This window comes from Pogoniulus pusillus, chromosome 25 (assembly GCF_015220805.1).
Source record: "Pogoniulus pusillus isolate bPogPus1 chromosome 25, bPogPus1.pri, whole genome shotgun sequence".
NCBI lineage: Eukaryota > Metazoa > Chordata > Aves > Piciformes > Lybiidae > Pogoniulus > Pogoniulus pusillus.
The window spans coordinates 12,404,832-12,425,051 of NC_087288.1; the positions used below are offsets into that span (position 1 = coordinate 12,404,832).

The 20,220-nt window shown below is 45.3% G+C and overlaps 1 long non-coding RNA gene across 1 annotated transcript in view; it reads left to right on the plus strand.

Annotated features, from left to right (window-relative positions):
- Positions 1–16,690, plus strand: part of LOC135186433 (uncharacterized) — a 65,284-nt gene extending 48,594 nt beyond the window's left edge. Inside the window, exons 3-4 of the long non-coding RNA XR_010306861.1 lie at positions 14,877–15,002; positions 16,562–16,690. This is a non-coding gene — a long non-coding RNA (uncharacterized LOC135186433). The remainder of the gene's footprint in view (positions 1–14,876; positions 15,003–16,561) is intronic.
- Positions 16,691–20,220: the final 3,530 nt, after the last annotated feature.

Below are 20,220 nucleotides of genomic sequence, written 5' to 3' on the forward strand. Positions count from 1 at the left end.
GAGCAGGCAGCACACTGCTGACCTTTGAGTAAGACCAGGAGTATGCATGAAGACAAGGACCTGACCCTCATCTTGTGAGATGGATTTCCAAGTAATGACTACAAGTGGCATGGATGTTGCACAGAACATACTGCCTCACAGCAGGTCTGCTAGTTTTGAGCTTGGCCTGTGAGAAGGAGATGAGGCACTATGCCTCTTACTCTGCCTTCCCTACATGCCAGAATGCCTCCCCTCCTTGAGTAAGCCTAAGTACCTGAGTACTGTGTCCAGTTCGGGGCTCCTCAAGAGAGATGTTGAGATACTGGAACGTGCCCAGAGAAGGGCAAGGAAACTGGTGAGGGGCCTGGAGCACAGCCCTGTGAGAAGAGGCTGAGGGAGCTGGGGGTGTGCAGCCTGCAGAAGAGGAGGCTCAGGGCAGACCTCATTGCTGTCTACAGCTGCCTGAAGGGAGGCTGTAGCCAGGTGGGGTTGGTCTCTTCTGCCAGGCACCCAGCAACAGAACAAGGGGACAGAGTCTCATGTTGTGCCAGGGGAGGTCTAGGCTGGATGTTAGGAGGAAGTTGTTGTCAGAGAGAGTAATTGGCATTGGAATGGGCTGCCCAGGGAGGTGGTGGAGTCGCTGTCCCTGGAGGTGTTCAAGAAAAGCCTGGATGAGGCACTTAGTGCCATGGTCTGGTTGACTGGCTAGGGCTGGGTGCTAGGTTGGACTGGATGATCTTGGAGTTATCCTGCAACCTGGTTGATTCTATGATTCTATGAAGTTGTGTGTGTGTGTTGCTTCAACTCAGGTCCAAGTCCGGTGGATACACGAGAGCTGGTGGGGAAAGGAGCTGTTTTTCAATTCAGGAAGAGGGTGTACACAAACAAAGTGTAGTTAAAAGACACTGACACGGGAGTGTCTTTTTCTTTGGAAGACTAGGAGTGGAAACAGGACAGCAGACAGGGGAATGCAAGAGAGCACAAGAAAGAGGGCAGGACACAAAGTGAAGAGGACGAGAGAGCTGACAAGTTGTCACTTTCACTTGTGTCGGCTGAGAAGGAACCGCTCGGCCACCCCCCCCTGCACAGCACACTTGATGTGTCTCAAGGCATGACAATATGGCTCTCTTTGTTCTGGTCTAGGGGGAGGGGGGGGCTTGTTTTCTTAAGACTATTAAGTCCTTCTAAGTACCACTATCGGCGTTCTATGATTGAAAGTGACAAACAGAAGCAGCCCTATTTAAAAACTGCCACTTTGAATTAGTGGGAGTATCAGCTTAAGTTTTACAATATTTTCCTGCTCCATCTTTGCACTCTTTTGCATGAGGACGGCCAAATGAATATCCCGGCCAGAATCCCTCCCCACGCTCCCGCCCCATTAGCTGCTGCCTTATGAACGCCGCACGGCACAGAAAGTGACAGCAGCTGACAGCGCAGCCAGGGCCAAACCCACCGAACGTCTGAGAGCTGAGCCCGTGTAGCGCTGCGCACTCTTTCACACGCAGCGCACAGAGCTGCCTACAAACAGGTGCCCACGCGTGTGAAGATGTCCTTGCAGGGCTCCCCCTCCCCAGCCCTGCACCGCTGAGGACTCTAGGAGCGTTTGATACCTGCACGCCCCCAGCGTTAGAAGCACAGACTTTACTTTTGACACAGTGAGGTACTTTCTGCACAGAAGAAAACGCTTTTGCACGGTTTAGCTTTAGACTGTGAGTTTAGTACTGAAGCGATGAGCTTAGATTGCCTCAAGTGTCAACAAGGATTGCCTGTCCTGTCCCAGGCGACCAGCCACAGACCAAGTGGACACAGTCTGAAGTTGTGCCAGGGGAAGTGTACGCTGGATGTTAGGGGAAGTTCTTCACAGAGTGATTGGCATTGGAATGGGCTGCCCAGGGAGGTGGTGGAGTCGCTGCCCCGGAGGTGTTGAAGGAAAGCCTGGCTGAGGCACTTAGTGCCTTTGTCTGGTTGATTGGCTAGGGCTGGGTGCTAGGTTGGACTGGCTGTGCATGGAGGTCTCTTCCAACCTAGTTGATTCTATGATTCTATCCAAGCTCCTGAAAGCTCACTCCAATCCCAGCACTGACATAGCTGCAGCTCCAGATCATGTTAGCCCTGGTGGTTTTCCCACCTGTGAGCCATCATCTCCAGCATATGAGCTGTGACCTATGTTGTACTGCATAGTGTAGTGTGATGAAAAGCTTTAGCTGCCACTTCAGAACTCCTCTTGGCTTCAGTCACGTCTGGAATCACACTGAGAGCTTCCACCTTATCCTAAATAACAGAAAATCTTGATTTCTCAAAATCTGTGTACCTCCCTGAGGAACCACTGCTATTTCTGCTGTGCAGAAGGCTTTGCCTGCAGGCTGGCAGGATAACCTCCAGTAGGAGGAGGACAGAACCTCAGGTGTTGTTGTCCTCCATGTCTGTGGGGAAAGCAGAGGATGTGGAAAGGCATGGAGGGTTGATAAACTTCTTGGGGAGCTTTCATTTGCTCCAACAGGCCAAGGTGCACTGTGAGCCTGAAGCCCATCCGTAGAAGCCTTTCCTATTGTTTGAAGGGAGAAAAGCATTTTGGCTTCAAAAACAAAGCTGCATTTGCAATCTTTGATCTTTATTTTCCATTCTTTGTTTTTCATAAGGGAAGACATAGACAAAATAATGCAGACAAAGCAGGTTATTTGTAAGCCAGCTTGAGTACCCATTAAATCTTGAAGGCTGTATTATTCCTACTTTCAATACCAAAGCACAAATAGCTTTTCTTCCTCTCTCTCTCTATTTTTTTTCCCATGGATCTTCCATATGGCCAGATGAACAGGCTGGCTGCATGGTGAGCAGCAGAAAGAACAGCTGACATAGAGTTTGCAACCACGCTGCAACATCTGGGCAGAGTTGGGTCAACTGCATGCCTGGTGATAGTTTTTACATTCAGACAGAGAGATTCCTGTTTATGGGATTGTGTAAAGTAGCAAAGAAAATACTGTTCTCAGCTTTGAAGTGCACGATAAGTGGTGTGTTGTAGCAGCAAAGCAGCCAAGCCTGTGTGCTAAGATATACAGAGCACTGAATTGGGAGGTAAGAAGTGAGTTGTATCTTTCTGTGGAATCTTAAAGAAATATTTTTCTCCTGCCTTTTTAGCCTTTGTTTTCCCTCCTCCCCTCTCCATTCATGTTTATTTTTTTCAGCCTTGCTAGTTAGTCTGTAAAGCCCTCCATGAGCAGTTGATTGTCATCACACACACACACACACACACTCATGATTATGGCCCAAAAAGGCATTTATGCCTCACTGGTCAAAGCACATAGTTTTCTCTTTGCTATTCACTGCTACAGATGGCATAAAAAAGATACCTTGGGTTGCTACTCATGGAGATCAAGAAAACCAAGTGCTAAAGGTCAGGAAGACAGCACTTAGAGTGGGATTGCTGCAAGAATATGGGACCACAGAGAAAGCAAAATAAATAGACAGATGAAAGATAGACAGAGTCATGCATACATGTATGCCTGTGTGCTAATAAAAAGAAAAGACAGTCCCTTGATCAACCTCTCCTCTTTGCAGAAATCACAGAATCACAGAAACATGCATAAACTGGCACCACCTTTTAGAGACAGGTAGTATCTTTCTTCATGTTTGCTTTGCTGTGGTGAGGAACCTTTTGATTCAGTTTAGTAATGAAACAATCACAGAATCACAGGCTGGAAATCACATAATTCATGTTGGCAAAGCCCCTCCCCATCACCAAGTCCAACCTAGAACCCTACTCTACAAGATTCACCTTAAACCACAGCCCTAAGAACCACGTCCAAATGACCCTTCAATACATGCAGGCTGGGTGACTTCACCACCTCCCTGGGCAGATCATTCCAGTCCCTGACCACTCTCTCCAGGAAAAACTTTTCCCTAATATCCAATCTAAACCTCCCCAGTCTCATCTTGAGGGTATTCCTTCTTGTTCTGTCTCCAACTACCTGTAAGAAGAGATCAGCAGCAGCCTCACCACAATGTCCCTTCAGGTAGTTGTAGACAGCATTGAGGTCTCCCTTCAGCCTCCTCTTTTTCAAAGTAACCATCCCCAGCTCCCTCAGTCACTCTTCATAAGATTTATTCTCCAGGCCCTTCCCCAGCTTCATTGCCCTTCTCTGAATCTGCTCCAGCACCTCCACATCACTCTTGTATTGTGGTGCCTAAAACTGAACACAATACTCAAGATGTGGCCATCCATCCATCCAGATGAAGAAAAACACTGTGGCAAATGTCACAGAAAATTCTGATTTTTCTCTCCAAATGCTGTTGGTTCAGCAGCACTTCAGCAGCAGCAATTAAAGCTTGCAGGGTACCCAATGTGTGTGCTACCCGGGAAGGTGAGCTTGGTATTTCCTGTCACATTTATTAAATATAAGGAGGGCTGCTGTTTCATGGAGCTGTTTCTAAGGGTCTCTTCCAAGACTTCCTCACCCCTGGTTAGACACAGGAATGCTCCAAAGTACCACAGAGCTCTTTTGAGATGTGGTTTCACAGCCCTAGCTGAATCAGTGTTCAGCTGTGCTAGTTTGCACATGGAGGAAGGCTCCATATGGTCTGTGATTGGCATCCTGGCACAGCCCCTCCTACCCAGGTATAGAGCCCAAAGCTCAGGGTGGGGGAGTGGTTCTGCAGAGGAGGGGAGTATGCCAGGGAGACAGCACTCCCCCGTCTGTGCTCCCTGGGCCAGGATCCACAGATCCTGGCTCCCCTCTGCCTCTCCTAGCATTTGGCCCAATGTTTTGTCCTCATTTTGCTTGTTCTGTAGCAACAGTTTCTTAGCAAACACCATTCTCAGGGTGGTGCTGATATTAATTGATGAGGCTGGTGCTCAGAGTTGTCTTGGTGTAATAAGGCAATATCTAAGTAGAAAAAAACCTCCAGCCATGTTCACTGCCATTCCTTTCAGAGAATGGAAAAATAAATCAACGTCTCTGAGACGGAAACAAACAAAGTCAGTAGCAGAAAAACACCTTAAAGCTTCTAAGCAAACTCTGAGAAGGGAGGATGAGCATCCCCAGTTTGCTGAGGATTTAGTTTCTGTCAAACAAAGAACTACTGCTTCTCAGATGTTCTGCTGTGAACAGAGGAGCTCAGGGCTTCAGATAGGGCACAACATTTGAGGAGTTTAATATCCCTTCAGAAAGAAAATCCCTCTATACTGTGGAAAAGTGGTGATTTGTCCTGCAGTAGATTGGATTTGCTTTGAAAATTCAGCAATGGGAGATTTTGTCTCAAATTTGCATTTTTTTCTTGTTTTGGAGTTGGTTTTTTTTTTCATTACTTTTAACAGGCCTGACATAAAACATTTTGATTTTAACAAGCCTATTGCCACTGATTCAGGCTGAGTGGAGACACGGTCCTTTGTGTCATGGAGGAGACATTTATAATGGGTTCAACTTTAACAACAATAAAAATAACATTTGAGATCAGAAGATTCTTGAGAAGGTATCTTCTGGATAGTGTTATTTCTAATTTTTTTTTGGCCACAATAACCCTAAGCAGCAACCATGCTGGGGACAGAGTGGCTGAGAGCAGCCAGTCTAAAAGGGACCTGGGGATGCTGGTAGATAGTAGCTGAACATGAGGCAGCAGTGTGCCCAGGTGGGCAGGAGAGCCAATGGCATCCTGGCCTGGCTCAGGAACAGTGTGGCCAGTAGGACAAGGGAGGTTATTCTGCCCCTGTACTCAGCACTGGTCAGGCCACACCTTGAGTGCTGTATCCAGTTCTGGGCCCCTCAATTCAAGAGAGGAGATGTGATACTGGAAGGTGTCCACAGGAGGGCGCCAAAGCTGGTGAGGGGCCTGGAGCACAGCCCTGTGAGGAGAGGCTGAGGGAGCTGGGGGTGTGCAGCCTGCAGAAGAGGATGTTCAGGGGTGACCTCATTACTGCCTACAGCTACCTGAAGGGAGGCTGTAGCCCGGTGGGGTTGGGATCTTCTGCCAGGCAACCAGCAACAGAACAAGGGGACAGAGTCTCAAGTTGTGCCAGGGGAGGTGTAGGCTGGATGTTAGGAGGAAGTTGTTGGCAGAGAGAGTGATTGGCATTGGAATGGGCTGCCCAGGGAGGTGGTGGAGTCATTGTCCATGAAAGTTCAAAAAAAGACTGTTGATGAGGATGAGGCACTTAGTGCCATGGTCTGGTTGACTGGCTAGGGCTGGGTGCTAGGTTGGACTGGCTGATCTTGGAGGTCTCTTCCAACCTGGTTGATTATGTGATACTACAAAGTTGAGCAATGTGTTCTAGATGCTTTAATTTTAAACTGTAGGATTTCTCCTAAATTCCTGATATGTGTTTTTAAAAAATACATTACTTCCTTAAATACAGCCTAAATTAACTTTTTCTAGTGCTTGACATCAGATGTGAGCAGTAGGTTTTAGAATTAGCAAAGAAATGATCAATAAAATAGAGTAAACTTAAACAGTAACCTGAAATGTAAAGAATTGAGCTTTCTCTTAGACTTCTTACACTCATTCTGTCTTTTCATGTCTGAAGTAAAAACGAATTGTTTTAAAAGACCTTGAGAACCTGATACAGTAAGCTTTGAAACCATGGACTGCATATTCATTTTACAGAAACTCAGTCACAGTTTTATAGGGGGCTTCAAAGCAGAATTTATAAATATTTCATGCTTAGTTTTTTTCTGTTACATTTCACTAAATAATGATATAAACCACTCCTCACTTTTCCTTTTATTTCAAGGATATAATTTCTTTAGTTTCAAATGTTGCCCCTGAAAATGAATGCCATGAATGTTTTCACTAAGCATTCCCTGCTAAGTTAAAGTTCTCTGGTGAATGGAATAAAGCTCCATCTGTGAAATACCAGCCAACACTCATTCAGACTTAGTGGGAATTATAGAATCATAGAATCAGTCAGGTTGGAAGAGACCTCCAAGATCATCCAGTCCAACCTAGCACCCAGCCCTGGACAATCAACCAGACCATGGCACTCAGTGCCCCATCCAGGCTTTTCTTGAACACCTACAGGGATGGTGACTCCACCACCTCTCTGGGCAGCTCATTCCAATGCAAATCACTCTCTCTGTCAAAAACTTCCTCCTAGCATCCAGCCTAAACCTCTCCTAGCACAACTTGAGACTGTGTCCCCCTGTTCTGTTGCTGCTTGCCTGGGAGAAGAGACCAACTCCCACCTGGCTACAACCTCCCTTCAGGTAGTTGTAGAGATCAATGAGCTCTACCCTGAGCCTCCTCTTCTGCAGGCTGCACACCCCCAGCTCCCTCAGCCTCTCCTCACAGGGCTGTGCTCCAGACCCCTCACCAGTTTTGTTGCCCTCCTCTGGACAAGTTCCAGTATCTCAACATCTCTCTTGAGGAGCCCAGAACTGATTCAAGTATTGGGAGAAGACAGGAAACAACTCAGGGCTTGCACAACTGGTGGTTGGTCTTCATCATTCTTTGTAATAGTTTCCTAGTAAAGAAAACTGGTATGAGTCTTAGGATCAGCTATCTACTCACTTTGAACAATCCAGAGCAAAGTGTGTCTACAATTAAATAAGTGCCAGGCTAAGAAGTAGAAACTGATACAATGCAGTCACACATTCTCAGAAATCAAATTATTTCATAGAATAGAACCATGGAATCATACAATCAAACAGGTTGGAAGAGACCTCCAAGAGCACGCAGCCCTAGACAATCAACTAGACCATGGCACTAAGTGCCTCATCCAAGCTTTTCTTCAACACCTCCAGGGATAGTGAATCCACCACCTCCCTGGGCAGCCCTTCCAGTGGCAAATCACTTTCTCTGTGAAGAACTTCCTCCTCATATCAAGTCTATTCCTCCCCCAGCACAACTTATCAGCAAAAGCCTACAGAGCTGTGTTTAAGATTATGGTGTCCAAGATGGTGTCTTTCTGAGTAGCCTTCTGAAGACAAGATACAAAGCAGCTAACAGGTACCTCTGTTTTGCTGCTCTCTCAGAGGAATCAGCATCAAGGCAATGTGCATGCTGTACATGTCCTGATAAAAAGTCAGAATAATTTTGTAGTGTAAAATGTAAAAAATGGTTAGCATAAATGTTATGGAAATTGCCCTTTGTTACATTACTTGAATCTAATTAAAAAAGAAGCCAATAGCTGATAACTTAGAAGAGAAAATATTTTCATACTTATCTAATCTGTGGTTTTAAGTAGGGACAAACTCATTTTGCCAAGTTTCAAATCCACTTGAATAGTATAAAGCAAAGCACTTAGGGTCGTATTTTCAAAGCTTGAGATCTTTTCTTTCTCCCACAATGGTATCACTGCTGATATTCCTTCAGTGAGAAAGTTCACATGGTTTTACAAATGAATTTCAGGAGCATCCCAGTCTAAAAGCTCTATGAAAACATGAATTATAACTCTCTAGTTGTCTCTTTTCATCCCTGAGCCTGTCCTTTCCTCTCCTTAAAACGATTGGCATATAGGTCATTAGTGAGTTGTCTATCCAGCATGGAAAGTATATAGATTGAGAGGAGCTCCTGGAGACACCATAGGGTCTACATCTAGCTAATCTTTTTGCACAAATCTATGCCTTCAGATCAGGTTTCTTGGAATGGAATCATAGAATCAGCCAGGTTGGAAGAGATCTCAAAGATCATCCAGTCCAACCTAGCACCCAACCCTACAGAATCAACTAGACCATGGCACTAAGTGCCCCAGCCAGGCTTTTCTTGAACACATACAGGGACAGTGACTCCACCACCTCCCTGGGCAGCCCATTCCAATGCCAATCACTCTCTCTGGGAAGAACTTCCTCCTAACATCCAGCCTACACCTCCCCTGGCACAACTTGAGACTGTGTCCTCCTCTTCTGCTGCTGTTTGCCTGGGAGAAGAGACTGCCCCCCAGCTGGCTACAACCTCCCTTCTGGTAGTTGTAGACAGCAATGAGGTCTGCACTGAGCCTCCTCTTCTGCAGGCTGCACACTCCCAGCTCCCTCAGCCTCTCCTCACAGGGCTGTGCTCCAGGCCCCTCACCAGCTTCATCGCCCTTCTCTGGACACGTTACAGTACCTCAACATCTCTGTTGAATTGAGGGGCCTGGACACAGCACTCAAGATGTGGCCCAACCAGTGCTCAGTACAGGGGAAGAATAACCTCCAGCCAGTTCTTGACCCATACCAGAGTGAATTTGTCCAAGTCATGAGCTGCCAGCTTTGCTAGGAGCTTGTTGTGGAAGACAGTGTGCAAGCTCCTTTATATGCAGGAACTGGAGACCTGAGTAGGTTTTAGCTGCAAAACAAAGGCAAGAGATGTGATAAGAGACATTATCTACTTATTATTTATCATGAGGTGAAAGACTGACAGGATTAATGCAGTCAAAATATGGATTGCTTTGTATCAGTTTGCTGCTTTGAAGAGCTTGCATACACCCTGGGTTTATCACTATTTTTGACTCCTCTTTAAGCATATATGCCAAGATAAGAGTGAAGGTGAAAAGGGAGGGAAGCAAAAATAAACCTCTTCAGCCCTTTTGGAGATGCTCTAAGGCTGCTCTGTCCCATTTCATGCTTGTAAATTGATCCTTAGCTGATACCCATATAAATACACTCCTGTGGTACTCTGAGCTGCCAGATGAAAGCGAACATTTCTTTCCACTCATTTGTCCTTCTTAGTTCAAACAAGACAGAAAATTAGACAGAGGGCAAGTCAGAAGACAGAGATCTGAAAAAAACCCTGTTGCATGACTGCACAGTGAGAGCAGATGGCTGCATGAACTGCTTCTCCATTCACATGAGCACATGGATAACGAAATAAGAGTCACACTCATCATCTCTCTGTAACGTCCACCATGTCACATGGAGCCTGTGTCCAAGTGTTAAAGATCACATAGATGCCTTTTGTCACAATGATGATTAACACATAAGCCTTGCTCAGACCTGCTCCTCCTACACATAGCTTTGGAATTCCATCATGATTTGTCCAAAAATGGATTGGCTGCTGATGACCCACGTTAGCTGTAAGTTGGGAGTGCTAAAGAGATTGGCACGTACAGTTTTCTGTAGGGAGAGTCCTTTGCAATTTCTGTCATCCAAAGCAGCATTGGAGCCTTTTTTGGCTGTTTTCTCATACTTTCTGTTATGACTATATCTGCTCCTACTGCATTGTTTTTCTGAGAGTCTTAAGTACTTACTTCTAACTCACTTTCCTTTCATTCTCTGTTCACATTCTTTCACTCCCATAAAAGCAACCACTTCAGATCTAATCCTAAATAAAATCAGAGAAACATAGAATCACAGAATGGTTTAGGTTGGAAGGGACCTCAAGGATCATGCAGTTCCAAACCCCTGCCATAGGTAGGGACACCTCCCACTAGAACAGGCTGCTCAAGGCTTCATCCAACCTGGCCTTGAACACCTCCAGGGAAGAAGAAGCCACAACCTCCCTGGGCAACCTGTGCCAGTGTCTCACCACCCTCACTGCAAAGAACCCTTTCCTAACATCTAGTTTGAATCTCCCCTCTGCCAGTTTAAACCCATTCCCCATTGTCCTGTCATTACAAGACCTTGTCAATAGTCCCTCCCCAGCCTTCCTGTAGGTCCCATTCAGATACTGGAAGACCACTATAAGGTGGCCTTCTGAGTGGTCACCTCAGCTCTTATTCATGCATATTGTGTTGAATTTAAACAGGAGAAGCTATTCCCTGAGTCCCATCCTGCTTTATTTTTTCTAAGACACTGGCTAGGACTCTGATGTGGTCAGAGAATTTCTGAGTTATGGTTTTCTATTCCTCCAGCCAAGTGAACACCAAAGTCTTCCCCACGTGGTGAAAAAAGCTGTAACAGAATATTCCCAGTGTCCTGTCCTGCTTTACAGCCCACTGGTTAGCATACATTTCTGGAAACTAGAATATATATGTTCAAGGCACCACAAGCAGATGGAGATTATGAGGTCCCATCTTTCATACACCAACCTGATTTCTCTGCTTAGGTTTTTCTCTCTCTCCACTCTGTTTTACTGCATTTGTTGCAGTAAAACAAATCCTCAAATGACTGCAATCTGCAATACCAAAGGGGTTTTCTTTCCCACTGTTTGAAAATTCATTGTTATCCAGTTTGTGTCCTGTCACACTCTCTTTCTGGACAACTTTTTGAATCAGGGTAAGAATGTCATCACATATTTTAGCCTTCCAGAAAAGGCATTGTCTGGAGCAAACTCAAAACTCTCTGACTGGGGGAAAAGCAAGTTAACAGGGAAAGTGGGTCCTTAATTCTGGAGTGGAAGTTTTCAGCCCAATTTAGCATTCACATCAAGGTTTACAGAGATTCTTTTTTTGAGGTCTCTGGCATCCACATAGGTTATGTGGTTTAATCTTTATGTGTGAAAATGAAATTGCCATCCCTGGAGCTGTTCAAGAGAAGACTGGATGGGGCACTTAGTTCCATGGTGTAGTTGATTGGCTAGGGCTGGGTGCTAGGTTGGACTGAATGATCTTGGAGGTCTCTTCCAACCTGGTTGATTGTTTGATTCTATAATATTCTACAACAGGATATTTAATTAAGGCAGAACTAGATGTGCAGCTCCCTATCTTTAATATATGTATGCCATTGCACACTAAAAAAGGTCAATGACTGAGCTTAAGGTTGCTACACTACAACAAAACAGAAAAAAGCATTTAAATTGTTCATCAAACTGTTCTGCCCATCAGCTCTTCCCAGCTTTGGCTACCTCCACCAACCACAGCCCACACAGAATCACAGAATCAACCAGGTTGGAAGAGACATGAAACTATTTGAGACATGAAACTACTTGAGGCAGTCCAGTTGAGAGACATGAAGATGCTCAGAGGGCTGCAGCAGCTCTGCTATAAGAACAGGCTACAAGAGTTGGGGCTCTTCAGCCTGGAGAAGGGAAGACTTTGAAGAGACCTTGTAGTGGCCTTCCAGTATGTTTGCTCTAATGTGGCAGAAAAATGAGTACAATCCCAGGCGAGACACACTCAGAAGTGAGGTTGTTCTCTGTAAACATGGGAGCAATACAGAGATGCTCTTGTCCCCAGTTAGCAGAAGGCCCTACTTCACTCTGTGCTGGCTGGTCTTGAGCCAAACAAGTATTCATGGTGCTAGAGCTGGCTCAATTTGTAGCATGCTCAGCCTTTGAGGAAGTGAGCGAATTGCAGCGATAGAAAAGAATCGGTTCCCAAATCTCTTGTTCATTTTTGCTTGGCTTGTGAGTTGTGAAAGAGCCCTTGGCACAGCTTGTTACAGCACATCTCCCTCTGGTTTTCCTCACGTGCTCATTGCCACAGTACATATCTGAGCCTAGAGACGAAAGGTGAAAATGTCCCCTCCCCCACAGATGGATTGTGCCTCAACAGGCATTAGAACACAGAGGAAAAATTGAGTTGCTCAAACCCAGTCTTATCCTGCCATTAGAGACATCTGTGTTTAACTGCAGTACCAGCTTAGGGACAGCTGCCATGATGGTCAGCCTGTGAGAGACCCACACCTTCTAGAGCAGTAGTGGCCACCTTACAGCATCTCTTATGGTGTCAACTGCCTACATTAGGCAAATTAATTGAGCATCTGCTGTTGATCTCAGCAGAAAATCCAACATAGGTCTAACAAGAGCTTAGGAAACTTTGTTTGGACTGATCATAGCCGTTCTGAGATGTTTGTTTATTTTGATGAGAGCAGTTCACTGAGTGCATTGCATTGGGACTCTCAAAGGTCATTTTGTCCAATCCTTCTGCAATGACTAGGAACACCTCCAACTAGATCAGGCTGCCAAGGGCCATGTCAAGTCTGATCTTGAATGTGTTGAGGGTTCCCTAGATGGACACAGTACTCCAGGCAAGGTCTCACCAGAGTAGAGTGCCAGAATCATCTCTCTTGATCTGCTCATCATGCTTCTTTTGGTGCAGCCCAGGATGTCATTTATCTTCTGGGTTGCAAGTGAGCATCGTTGACTCATGTCCAGCTTCTCATCCACCAATACTCCCAATTCTTTTTCCACAGGGCTGAGCTCAATTTCATCATCCCCTAGCCTGTGTTGATATTGAGGATTGCCCCAACCTAGGTGAAGGACCTTGCACTTTGCCTTATTGAACCTCATGAGATTCTCCTCAACCCAGCCCACTTCTCCAGCCTGTCCAGGTCCCTCTGGATGTCATCCTGTCCTTCAGTCTTATCAACTACACCACTTCACTTGTTATCATCTGCAAACTTGCTGAGGGTGCACACAATCTGGCTGTCTATATCATTGGCGAAGATAATGAACAGCACTGGTCCCAAAACAGACTCTTGAGGAACACCACTTCTTACTCATTTCCATCTGGATATTGAGCTGTTGACCCTTTGAATGTGATCATCCAAGCAATTCCTTACTGACTGGACAGTCTGTCCATCAAATCCATATCTCTCCAGTTCAGAGAGAAGGATGTTATGAGGGACTGTGTTTAAGGCTTTGCCAAAGTCCAGATAGATAACATTTGCTGTTCTTCTCTTGTCCAGTGATGTAGTAACACCATCATAGAAAGCTACTACATTGTTTAGGCAGGATCTTCCCTTGGTGCAGCCCTGCTGGCTGTCTTGAGTCACTTCCCTGCCCTTCATGAGCTTTAGTACAGCTTCTAGGAGGATCTGTTCCATGATCTCCCAGGACACAGAGGCCTGACAGGTCAGTAATTTCCAAGGTCCTCTCTTCTACCTTTTAAAAAAGTGAATGTAATATTTCCTTTCTTCCCATCTTCAGGAGCCTGACTGCCAGGACTTTACAAATATCATGGTGAGTGACTTTCCAAGTGTATCAGCCAGTTCCTTCAGAACTCTGGGTTCAACTCATGCATGCAGGAAAGATTAGATATGGATATGGGACATGGGTTATGTTTCTGTGGGTGACACACATGGTGACTGTGCTGTCATTGTGCTCTTGTGTGAAATCTATTCTCACATTACCTCTAACACTTCTGGTCATGAATGAGTGGGGTTTTTTTACCATTCATGTTTTGTTGCAAGAGCTCTCTTACTGCCTGAGTGTCACCATGCCTAGGCATGGAGCAATCTTGGTCAGTCAAATTGCATGACTGCTCAGGAGCTGATTCCTTAGCAGAAAAACTGTGGGAAAAGTCAGAAGCTCTTGGTCTTCAAAGTGAGAAGAGAACTTTGGAAACAAGAAAGATTTATTTTTAACAAGCAATCAGCTGAGGAGGAGGAAATTGTCATTTGAATTTAGCCTACAACAATTGCTGTCTACAACTACCTGAACGGAGGCTGTAGCCAGATGGGGTTGGTCTCTTCTCTCAGCCAACCAGCAACAGAACAAGGGGACACAGTCTCAAGCTGTGCAAGGGGAGGTCTAGGCTGGATGTTAGGAGGAAGTTGTTGGCAGAGAGAGTGTTTGGCATTGGAATGGGCTGCCCAGGGAGGTGGTGGAGTCGCCGTCCCTGGAGGTGTTGAAGAAAAGCCTGGATGAAGCACTGAGTGCCATGGTCTGGTTGATTGTCTAGAGCTGGGTGCTAGGTTGGACTGGCTGATCTTGGAGGTCTCTTCCAACCTGCTTGGTTCTATGACTCTCTGAGTGGCAAATGAAAGTCACAGTTTTTATGGGGGTCTGGTGAACAAGTTCAGAAAAAATATTTTCTTGAAAACAATCTTTTCTTTTTCAGTTTCCCACCCAGAGAGAGGTGCACAGGCACAAAGACAGGCAGCCCAAGGCAGGATGCCATAAACTGACCACAGGGGCTGCCCAATGCCTGAGTAGGTGGCAAGCACAAAGTGTACCAAACGCGTGTGTAGGATTGACTTTACAGGTCAAGAGAGAACCTCACTTGGCAAAAATGTCAATCCAGCATTTTTTGCTAAAACATTCACTTATAATATGTGTTTGTCATGCTGGAATGTGCTAATGGCTGCAATCATGTTGTCTTTCATCTGCAGGCAATTGCTGACCTCATTAAAGCAAATGGGCTTGCTGGCTCCCTATCACTGGTGTTACATAGACTTTCTTGAGAAGAGAGACAGATGAAGACAACAGAAGACTTCACCTAAGGAATTAGGCTTCAGGTAAAGGCAATCAACTTGAATCCAAGCAGTCCAAAGCATTTTCTGGTTGCAAGTGTAAGGATCTGGGTGCTTTGCAGATGATGAGAGTGTAGTGTGACAGAGGAGAAACATAGTGAAGTAGCCCTGGAGAAAAGACAAAAGAGAGAAGGACCTTTGGCCAAAGCCCTGGCCATGAAGAGGGCTTGAATGCCCGACTGGAGAGGCTGCTTTTCCTCACAACTTCATCCACAGAAGCAAGAGTTTCTCTCTGTACTTTGTAAATTGAATTGTGTCAAAGCATTATGTTCCTCAAGGGCTCAGTTTTTTCTTCTAGTTTCTGCAGGTGAGTTAGCAAGTTCATGGCTACCAGTTAGAGCCAGGGTTCAAAAGAAAGTAAGAGGAGGCATAGATGTGCAGAACAAGGCCTTTGGGTATTAGAATATTCCCCTCCCCCCCCCCCCCCCCCTTTTTTTTTTCCCCATTACACAACTGCAAAGGCCTGTTAGCATAATGATGGAATTTGACAGAGATTAGTTGATCATATGTTTTAATCAGTTTTGGCATTTTGAGGGGGAAAAAAAAACCCTAATCAGACAAGATATCTAAGGTTTAAATAACAACCAGCCAATGCTTCTGTGCAATAAATATCTTCTGCCAAAATGTCACAGGGATTTTTCACAGAGGGATGGAATGTTCACATGCAGCAGGCAGGTTGACACAGAAGAACTTCGCAATGATTGTTAACAGGTCCCTGAAGTTTGAAGTAGCTGCGTTGCCTCTGTGGGTTTTATTAATGTGATGTCATCAATTATTGTAGAGAAAACTCTAGACAGAAGTGTGATTTAGTCCAGAGAAGGGCACCAAAGCTGGTGAGGAGCCTGGAGCACAGCCCTGTGAGAAGAGGCTGAGGGAGCTGGGGGTGTGCAGCCTGCAGAAGAGAAGGCTCAGGGCAGAGCTCATTGCTGTCTACAACTACCTGAAGGGAGGCTGTAGCCAGGTGGGGTTGGTCTCTTCTCCCAGGCAACCAGCAACAGAAGAAGGGGATGCAGACACAAGTTATGACAGGAAGGTCTAGGCTGGCTGTTAGGAGGAAATTCTTTCCAGAGAGAGTGATTGGCATTGGAATGGGCTGCCCAGGGAGGTGGTGGAGTTGCTGTCCCTGGAGGTGTTGAAGAAAATCTTGGCTGAGGCACTTAGTGCCATGGTCTTGTTCAGAGGTCCTCAAACTACAGCCCACAGGCCAGATAGGGCCCTCCAGGGTCCTCAATCCATCCTGCCACTGCATCTGCTCTCTGGCCTCTCAGGTACCCACTGGGACTGGGCTGGAACCGAACTACAATCCAGCCCCCAACAAACTATAGTCTGGCCTCCGACAGTGTCTGAGGGACAGTGTCTGAGGGACAGTGACCAGCCCCCTGTTTGAAAAGCTTGAGGACCCCTGGTCTAGTTGATTGGCCAGGGCTGGGTGCTAGGTTGGACTGGATGATCTCGGAGGTCTCTTCCAACCTGGTTGATGCTGTGATTCTGTGAGCGGCAGATGAAAGACATTGGATTATGTTTTCATGGGTTTCTGTTTTCAGAACATAGATCTCCTCATTGCTGCCCAGAATCAGAAGTCATTCTCATCCTAATGTCTGACCAAGTTCAGCAGAGCTGAACACACGAAACAGAGGACTTCATCACACTCTTTAAGAATAAAAGAAACCTGAATGCCTAGATACAACTTCCATCTAACTTTATTTCCATATTGAACAGTTTGAGGCTGATTGGCATATTTTAATGAGAGAAATTAGATCATTGGTTGTGAGAAGAAAATAGTGATGAAGTCTGTGTTATTCATTGGTTCGCTGAAAGGGATAAAAAGCCAACATGTCAGCACGTTGTCCTACTCTGGTCTGTGATGCTGGATCTATTTGCTGCCTCTTAACTCCACTTTTCTACTAATCTTGGCTAACAGAAAACAACATAAGCTTTGCTGGTTGTTTTGTTTGTCTATCTGGGAAAGTAGAGGGAGAAAGAAGATATAGCTTTGAGCCCTTTCTGGGCAGTTCCCTCTGTCCTTGTGGGAGTTTGGATTTCTGTATTATTTTTCCTAATTTGTCTGTAATTGTCAATACTTGGAAATGTATTGTGTATATATGCTTGTAAACTTAGACATGCTGTAAATATAGCTTCACCTTACTTCCAAGCCATCTGAGCTAGTCTGGTAAACTCCAATAGTCGCTCTGTGTGTGTGTAAGTTCCTAGCCCATCACAAACAGTATGGAGTTGAATTAGTGGAATAAGGACAGTCAGGATCTAAGCATTACCTATTAGGAAAACCACAAACCCAAAACTCTGTGAAGCACAAACCAGTAGTAGCTCCTCCTGCTTTTAATTACATTATGGGAGGTCTGACCTCACAGTAATTGAGTATGAGTATTGTTATTGCTGAGGTTTCTCACACCATTGTGGCTACTAGCACTAACCATGAGGCAGGTCCTGCTGTGCTAGTCCTGTGCAAATACAGGCCAAGAGTTTGCAATTAAAGAGCAAGAAAAACAGCCACAGGTTTAGCTAGAAAAGGAGTTGGGCAAGGTGTTGAAAAGGAAGGGGTCTGCATCAGTCAGACAGAGTCCCTTCAAACATGATGCAGTCTGAGAATCTGTTTCTGTACCCTGCCCTGTGCTAGAGGGGAAAAGGAGCTCTGTAATCTGTTGCAGCACCTTCTCTAGCAGCTGCAGTTCTTGACTCTGTGCTACACACAAATGCACCTCCTCAATAACAGGGATCTTTCACCCTAGTTTTGAGTTCTTGCTTCTTCATTATTTAGTAAAATAATGTGCATTTTTGTCTGTAACTGAGTTGTAACAATCCTCTGCTTACCCTGGCTTCAGAAACCAAAAGCTAAAGAGATCTTTTTTTTTCAGCTGATGTCAGTTCTGAACGTGGGGATGGGCAATGACAAAACAATACTCTGTGTGTGTGCATGTGCTGCCAGTTAGCTGTATCACTCAGAAACTAGAGAGTGGAATTACAAAGACAGGTTGATGTGCTGAGGAAGATCAATGAATATGAGAGGTTCACTGATGACAGATGGCTGGTTTCATACTCCGAAGGAGTGACAGAGGAGGAGGAGAACCAGCTGTGAGTTGCAGGATGAGTGCAATGGAAGAACAGCCTTGTGCAGCAGACTCAGCTCTATTCCAGCAGAAGCAGGAGTATATAAAAAGCAGTGACTGAGTAACTGAGAAGAGGTAGTAAAGGAAGAAATAAGTGTAATAACAGGGGAGTTGTGCCAGTGTCCAGTACATTTTCCAGAGTTTTAATGATTCAGAAGACAGGATCTCACAAAATGATGCAATAAGCGTGGGGAAATCTGCAGCAAAATTAGATCAGAGAAGTGTTGATGGCAGAGTTGATGTTGCAGATAGTGGCTGCTGGTTAAAACACAAAATCCATGCACAAATGCACGCAAGTCAAATGCTTCCAAGGGAAGGGGCAGGGGATTTTTTTTTTCAGTCATTAGGCTATGAAAGATAAAACAGCTCTAAAAAAAAAAAGTCAGGCATGATGGATGTTGGTTTTTATAAATGATGGGAGGTTATTCTCCCCTTGTACTCAGCACTGGTCAGGCCATATCTTGAGTACTGTATCCAGTTCTGGGCTCCTCAATTCAAGAGAGATGTTGAGGTAGTGGAATGTGTCCAGAGAAGGACGATAAAGCTGGTGAGGAGCCTGAAGCACAGCCCTGGGAGGAGAGGCTGAGGGAGCTGGGGGTGTGCAGCCTGCAGAAGAGGAGGCTCAGGGCAGAGCTCATTGCTGTCTACAACTGCCTGAAGGGAGGTTGTGGCCAGGTGGGATTGGTGTCTTCTGTCAGGTAACTATCAACAGAAGAAGACAGAGTCTCAAGTTGTGCCAGGAGAGGTCTGGGCTGGATGTTAGGAGGAAGTTGTTGGCAGAGAGAGTGATTAGCATTGGAATGGGCTGCCCAGGGAGGTAGGTGGTGGAGTGGCTGTCCCTGGAGGTGTTGAAGCAAAGCCTGGCTGGGGCACTTAGTGCCATGGTCTGGTTGATTGGCTAGGGCTGGGTGCTAGGTTGGCCTGGATGATCTTGGAGATCTCTTCCAACCTGGTTGATTCTATGATTCTATTCTGTGTAGAAAGAAGATATGCAGGTATTGCAAAAGTCTTACACCCCTTAGCTAGCAATTGGAAGAAGAAAGCAGCATAATGGTGTTTTCCAGTATGTAAGTTGTTAATTTTACCAAAAATAAGTGAATAGATCTGGAGGGGTGGAGATGCAAGAGGGCTGGGGAATTGTAAACTACAAGAGAGAGAAAACAAAACAGCAAAGGAGAGATGGCCTGTATTGCTCCTAACCCTATGGGAACAAACAGATTGTCCACTAATAAAGAAATGATCTAGCTATTTTTTTAGATTAGTGGTGTAGGAGGAGAAGAATTTAAAAGAGGGAATGCATGGATCTCTCAGCAATGTATTTTCTGGTTGTCATTGTAGGAGATAATGAGAATGAAAAGCAATGATAGGAGGAGAAAATATCTTCTATACATACACTATGAGCATATTAATAAGTGAATAAGTTCATTTTTCAAGGCTAAGTGAACGTGTGAGCTAGAAGGGACTGGAAACAGAGTAGGAAGGTGCAAAGCTTATTGAAGAGAACAGGCTGTGTTCTTCAGCCACAGCAGAGACAGCAGTATATATCCATCACCAGAGCAGGAAACACTACAAACGTCTTGCCTATCAGAGCAGAAACTGTTTTGGGCAGAAGCTGAAGAAGGGCAATAAATGCAGTCATGTTATTTCTGGATGTTGCTACAGACCCTCTAGGCCAGGCCAAAAAAAAAAAAAAAAATTAGGTTGGGAAATGTCTTTACAGATAAGAGCAGTCTGTAAAACAACAAGAACATTGATCACAAGGGATTTTAATTACTCAGCTATTGATTGGGACAGCCGCGATGCAGGAGCGAAGGGGAGGAATGGGTTTTCAGAAGTAATGCAAGATTGCCATCTCCCATGGCCAGCTAAACGTCTGAGCTTGCTTAGTCTAAGGCTACTCAGGTCCTACTTCTAGGAAATGTGCCAAGTCTGATCGATTAAGTTGAAGTTAGGGAGTAGTTAGGATCCAGTGACACCACCTATCACTACAAAGCAAATGCTCACGAGGAGGCGACACAAACACTTCAGGCAGAAGAAAAAAGGAATTAAGCAACTGAAAGTTGTCCCAGTGAAATTTG